General features: G+C 36.6%; 1 long non-coding RNA gene across 1 annotated transcript; it reads left to right on the plus strand.

Moving 5' to 3' along the window:
• The first annotated feature begins 5,183 nt into the window (after window positions 1-5,183).
• Window positions 5,184-6,000, plus strand: LOC122049380. The gene is made up of 2 exons (XR_006130944.1): window positions 5,184-5,436; window positions 5,529-6,000. It is a non-coding gene; the product is annotated as an uncharacterized LOC122049380 (long non-coding RNA).
• The last annotated feature ends 997 nt before the right edge of the window (window positions 6,001-6,997 follow it).

Consider the following 6,997-nt stretch of genomic DNA (forward strand, 5'->3'; position numbering starts at 1 on the left):
AGATTTTCTTCTTCTGCCAACCTTTCCATTAGTCTTTCCATTACCTAACCTCTAGTTAGGACTTCCCAGTCAAGTATCTAGTCAACCTTAACCTACTTGACTCTTCTTCACATCAAACTGGTCAACCTTGACCAATTTTTTCAAAGGGATAATTACACTTGTAATCTCCATATATTGTCAAACATCAAAACTTAAACATCATGACTCAAGCTTGAGTCAATTCAAGCTTAGTAAAATTGGTCAACCTTGACTTAGGGAAATTGTACCAATAAATATGTTTAATAGTTCACTTAGTTGAATGTTGAACATGGGATCAGACACGAAATAACAACTCTTTATACTCATTAGCAAAATGGAGTTGCTGAGTGAAAGAACCACACTCTAAAGAAAATGATAAATGCTCTTCTGTTGAACTCTGGACTGCCAGAGTTCCATGTGGGAGGGAAGCTATGTTAACAACTAATTATCTTTTAAATACGGTACTGTGAAAGAAAATAGATAAGAGATCTTTTGAGTTGTGGAATGGAAGACAACTGTCTTATAAATATTTGTGAATATGAGAGTGTCTCGTCAAAGTTTTGGTGCTTAATAAAAGGATTAAGATAATACTAAAAATTGTTAATTGCATATTTATTGGATATGCACATAATAGTAGTGTATATCAATTTTATGTGTATGAGTCACAAATATCGGATATACATAAGAACTCGATAATAGAATTGAGAAATGTCTCATTCTTCAGTCGTGTGTTTTCGTATAAAAAAAAGAGAGGTAGCTAGCTCCTCAAAATGGGCATATAAACCCCAAAAAGAAGAAGAAGATGATGAACCAGTTGAGGTTGAACTCATATGAAGTAAAAAAGCTCAGGTGGAAAAATCCTATGGAATGGATTTTATCACTTTCATACTGGAAAGTGAGTCTTACAGTTACTCAGAAGCAGTAAGCTCTTCTGATGGACCTCACTGAATAGAGCCAATTGCATTCGAGATAAAATCTATCTTGCAAAATCACACCTGATAACTTATGAATCTTCCTCAGGGAAGCAAACCACTAGGTTATAAATGGATCTCCGAGAAGAAAATAAAATCAGATGGTGCGATTGATAAGTACGAGGCTAGATTGGTAATCAAAGGATACCAACAATGAGAATGTCTTCATTATTTTGATATGTGTTCTCCGGTATCGAGTATAACTTTTATTAGAGTGTTGTTGACTATTGTCACTCTATGAAATTTATAAACACATTAGATGGATGTAAAGACAGTCTTTTAAATGGAGATTTAGAAGAGAAAATCTACCTGAAACAACCTGAAGAGTTTTTTGTGCCAGAATAAAAAAATAAGGTTTACAGATTGGTGAAGTCATTATGTGGCTTGAAATAAGAATAAAAGTAGTAGCATGAGAAATTTGACAATGTCACGAAGGAAATTAAATTGAAAATCAATGAATGTGATAAATGTGTCTACATGAAAATAACAGAGAATGACTTTATCATCTTATGTCCATATGTAGAGGGCATGCTTATCATTGGGAGTAATGATAAGATAATTAAATTCACTAAAGGTATGTTGAACTCAAGATTTAATATGAAAGACATGAACCTAGTTGATATGATTCTAGGAATCAAAATTCTTTGAACAGCAGAAGGACTTGTCCTTAGTAAGTTACATTACATAGATAAAATTCTTGAAAAAATCACCAAGGGTAATACTACGTTGGCATGAATATCTCTAGATACGAGACAATGTCTATCGAAGAATCGAAGAGAAAGTATCTCTCAGATAGAGTGCTCTCAAGTGATTGGAAGTCTGATATACCTGATGAATTATGCATGACCAGACTTAACTTACGTAATAAGTAAACTGAGTAGATATACGAGTAATCTCGGTGTTGAGCATTAGAAAAGGATAACAAGAGTATTGAGGTACTTAAGGTATACTCATGAATATGGACTACATTATACAAGATATCCTCCTATGATCGAAGGATACAATGATGCGAGTTGGATATTTGTAGGGATGGCAATTTTCCCCGCGGGTTTGGGGCCCCGCGGGGAAAACCCGAAATGGGGATGGGGATCCCCGATTTTTCAGGGATGGGGCGGGTTTGGGGCGGGTATGGGAATACTATCCCCATCCCCGAACCCGCCCCGAATATTATTATTATTAATATTAATAAATACTAATATGATTTTTTAAAAAAATATTAATAATAGTGTTAATATTAATATTAAAATTTTTGAAAATATTATTAATAATAATATTATTGATATTGATATTAATATTAATATTATTATTAATAATTATTATTAAATAATAATAATAACAATATAAATTAATTTATAAATGGGGCGGGGATGGGGAATCCCCGAACCCGTGGGTTCGGGTTCGGGGAATCCCCGAACTCGAAAAAATGAAAACGGGGCGGGGATGGGAATGGCAAACCCCGCCCCGCCCCGTTGCCATCCCTAGATATTTGACCTATAAGGCTCTAAGTCTGCGACAATTGGTCTGACACAGAGTCATCTGTATAATGATAAGTCTAGATATATATGTCATAGACATATATATTGTAGACATAATACCATTAAACAACCACTCTCAACGGGAATTATCAATATTGACTATGTGAAGTCAAAGGATAACCTAATAGATCCGTTAACCAAAGGGTTAAATAGAAAGTTAGTTGCAAGTTCATCGCGAGGGATAGACTTGATGCCGATAAGAAATGTTGGTGCAAAGGAAACTCAACCTATGCAGACTTGAGATCCCAAAAATTAGGTTCTAAGGGGCAACCTAACTGCATAGACAAAGTTAATCACGGTGGGGAATGACCAAATAGATTAGTGAAAAATAGAGGTTAAGCACGCAACTTTTAATGATCCAGCAGAGTAATGTGGAATACTCTTAAGAGATTACTATGTGAGAAAGAAGTGGGGACATTCCAAAGAGAATTGTAGGTATAATTCTTAGAGTTTCTCACAGAACCAGGCATGTTCATAGCCAAGAACAAACACACTCATGAGAACTAAGTTATATCAGGGAGAGTCCTAGGTGAGATATATCAATGTTTACAAAGATGGCAAAACAGTTTAAGGACATCGTGTCTACTGTTAGTTAGTAAGCAAACAGATCTTCACAAGGGAAGCTTCAAAGAGTAAAATCTACCTGTCCTACACTAGACTCGACTATTGAATGTTATTATATATTCTCTTTCTATTCATGTGGGGATTGTTAGAAATGTGAATGGAAAAGGAGGTGGAAAGGAAGAAGGAGACTCCTTTGTGTATAAAGTTAGTCTCATATTAGAAGTTTCAAGACACTAAGGTTAGTTTATATTGTTGTACATGCATTGATAATGTAAATAAATACATGGGGAGAGACTTTCTCTCACGGGGGTACAAATTCAGGGCCCAGATTTGTGTTGAACCAAGTTGACTCTTGTGCGAGCATGACCTGCTCGTGTCGAATGTCAGACCGGTCGAGGCAAAATTTGTCCAAGCGAATGAACTAACGTTTTGCCATCTGAATATCTTTTTATTACCTGCTCAAGAGTGTAATAGAAGCATTAATCTGAAATTAATGGTTGATATTAAACCCATTAATGGTGATTCCGTAACGTCTTAGCAATAATATCTAATATTAAACCCATTAATGGTGATTTTGTAATGTTTTGGCAACAATATTTAACATTAAATCTATTAATGATGATTTCGTAATGTCTCGGTAATAATGATTGACATTAAACCCAGCATTGAATAATCCTAACTCGGCCATTCATTACAGCCATGGGTGAGTCCTATAAAAGGAGGTCGTGAGCAAGAGCAGAGGCAGAGAAGCAAAAGTGAAAGCAAAAAAATTCCTCCACATTTGTTTATCAATTATTTTCTTTCAGTCATGCATCCGCTCAACTAAACTACTAGTAATAGCACTTGGATGCATTCTTAGTTCGCCATGAACAACTAGTTCTTAGTTGTGTGCGTGATTCTACCGTTGTATCTTAGGAAACAAACGACCCGAAAGAAACTTGAAGCATAGTTGGAATGAGGTGAATATGTTTTAAGGAAACTGTGTTAAGCTTAGGCCTCGATATCTCCCTTGGCAAATTCTTTCCCAACTTAGCTTCCGACTTAGTGACTCTGCTTTGGACTCAATGAAATGAAGCAACAATCTTCCTAACAATCTAGCAACTCAGTCTAACTTTCAAGGCCAAAAGTTTAAGATTATCTGCTAAGTCATTTCAACAAATAAATCTGAATTTAATTTATAAATTTAATATTTTTTTTCAAAATCTTTGATAACATATTGTTCAATAAAATTTTTCTTAATTTATGAATCTGTTCTCCCAAATAAATATAGCATTAGTGGTTATTATAATATAAAAAAATAATTATTATATTTAATCAAAATTAGTTTTTTAATATTACTATTATATCAAAATATAATTTATTAATTAGATTAAAATTATTTAAACTTCATCAAAATAATTTAAAATAGTTAAAATTATTTTAAAATGGTTGTAGCTAAATTTAAATTTCAAACTCTTCTAGCTTCATCGTGTCTTGGTGATGAGATTTTTACTGTGCTTCATCTTTAAATTAAACCACTCTAAAACTCTATTTATCTTCTATTGTTGCTTTAAAATGGCAATCAATGTAACCACCATATGTCGATCTTAACAATCCAAGAAATCTAGTGTTTTTTCTTGTTAAGATTTACGTTGACGGCATCGCAGCTCATGCCCAGGACTTTGACTCGATTTACGATTTCTTGTTTAAACGAATAGTGCAATTGAATTCTATAGGGACCTTCCAGTCATAGACATAGTCAACCTTTTGGAAAGTCAACGGACGATCTGATCAGTTGATCTCTTCTCTGCCTTTGGAAACTTCATCGTGGCCACCCGTGGATACATCCGAGGGTGTAGATTAAATCCATCAAAAAGGAAAGAAAAGACTCAACGAATCTCTCCACTTACAGAGACGGTGGCCGTCCGATCGTAGATCCACGGTGTAAGACCGATACGCACCGCCGCAAATATTCCAAGCCCGTGTGGAGAAAAGTAGCGAATCGCCCTCCCCGGACACGGCCTCCATGCCGCCTCCTCTGCTTCCTCCCTCTTTCTCTTCCACCACTCGGACTCGCTATAAATGGCGGCGGGCGTCTGAACTGAGAACTCCCAGTTCCACAAGCATTAGTAGTATTGCATATGTCTCAAAGGTCCAGCGTCCCACACTCTTCCTCCGTGGCCTTCGCCATTCACTCTCATCTCTTGGTTTCCAGCGATTTGAAACCCAACTGGTTTTAGCCTTCTTCTCTGCTTGTAAAGGAGTCGCATTTTCCAAGTTTGAGAGAGAGAGAGAGATTTTGAGCTCGCCTTTGGCCTAAAGCAGCGATCTTGAGTTTGTTTGAGTGGGGATGACGGGATTCGTAGAAGGTGGCGTTGCTTCTATTGTGGCTTCACTTTATTTGTTCTTAATGATTTTCATTATCTAAGATTGCTGATAAAGTCAAGAGACAATCTGACAGGTAAATCAGAAGTTAAACAAAATAGAGCCCGGTCAAGACCCTTCAAGTCATGTTCAAATGGGGTGAGACTTGCATCCTATATGGACCCTACTTTGAGATCCTTGCTACTCAGAGCCCAACCCCAAGACTACGGCTACTCGATGCCTAACTCCCGACTCCAAGATCCAAGTCACTCAGCGCCCTATCCCTGACCTCGGGACTAAAGCTACTCAGCACATGACTCTCGACTTCAAGATCCTTGCTATGTGATGCACAACTCTTGACTATGAGGTCCTTATCATTTGGCGCCTCCGTAGGGACGACATGGCCAAGAATGTAGAGAACGTATGTGAGTAGGACATCCTCTCAATCTAAACGTGGGACAAGTGGAAAACGTGGGCTCCGCTTCCTCCGCTAGGGTAAATGTATAAAAGAGAGTCCACTACTACGAGCTCATATATGCGAAGATAAATTCAGACACTTCATTCCACTTGACCATATGTTTTCTTATTTGATTTCTTCTCCGATCATCAGAGCTAATTTAAGCGTCAGAGCGACTATGTCAAGGTCTATATTAACTTGCATTCTGTAAGTCCGGTGAGATCGACTAGAAGGGGGTGAATAGTCTACAATTAAAATTAAAATAATTCTCTTGCTATTTGAACTTAGCAAGAACAAAAGACACGTTAATTAAAAAAAATAACATAAAATAAAGTAAGAGATAAGGAGTTTACTTAGTTACAATCGAAGTAGTTGTCAATCCAAAGCAGTTGAAAAACTCCACTAAAAGATCTCCTTTGATGAAGGTGAAGTAACCTCTTATAATCATTGAAAGCATAGAATTAAAAATAGAAAAAAAAAATCGAGTATAGAGCGTGTTATTCTGAGCTTCAAGTATTGGAGCTCTATTTATAGTTCACTAATCGAAGTTAGTCGTTGACTAACGTGGCACCTCCTGAGTGCCTAGACTCGATCCGAACGCCTGAACTTGGTCGACTCTATTGGTCTCGTTTGGCCGACAAGAAGGGGTAAATTGCCTATAAAATAAAAATCATCCCTTTCTCGATCTTTCAATTGAGTTAGATAGCATAATTAAATTTAACAAAAATGAAGTACATAAAAATGAACAACTAAAGAAATAAAGTAAGAAGGTTGGATCTACTTGGTTACAACCTACATGGTTGTTAATCCAAAACGTTGAAAAACTCTACTAGAAATACTCCTTCGTTGAAGGCAGAGTGACCTCTTACAAATGTTGACAGCTCAAGAAAAAGACTACGAAAGATTATAGTAGTTGTTGTTCAAGTTGTGTTATATTTCCTAACTTCAAGAGTCTTTTTATAGCTTCTGGAAAACTCTATCCGAAGCTGGAAGGCGCCTTCCATCGGGTTCAAGGCACCTTCAATTAGAGAAGCTTTATCGCCGAAGATAAAACTTTATCTTTGGCCAATTGTCATCTGAAGGTGCCTTCGACATTGTTCATGGAAGGT

The sequence above is a fragment of the Zingiber officinale genome, chromosome 2B, assembly GCF_018446385.1.
Source record: "Zingiber officinale cultivar Zhangliang chromosome 2B, Zo_v1.1, whole genome shotgun sequence".
Taxonomy (NCBI): domain Eukaryota; kingdom Viridiplantae; phylum Streptophyta; class Magnoliopsida; order Zingiberales; family Zingiberaceae; genus Zingiber; species Zingiber officinale.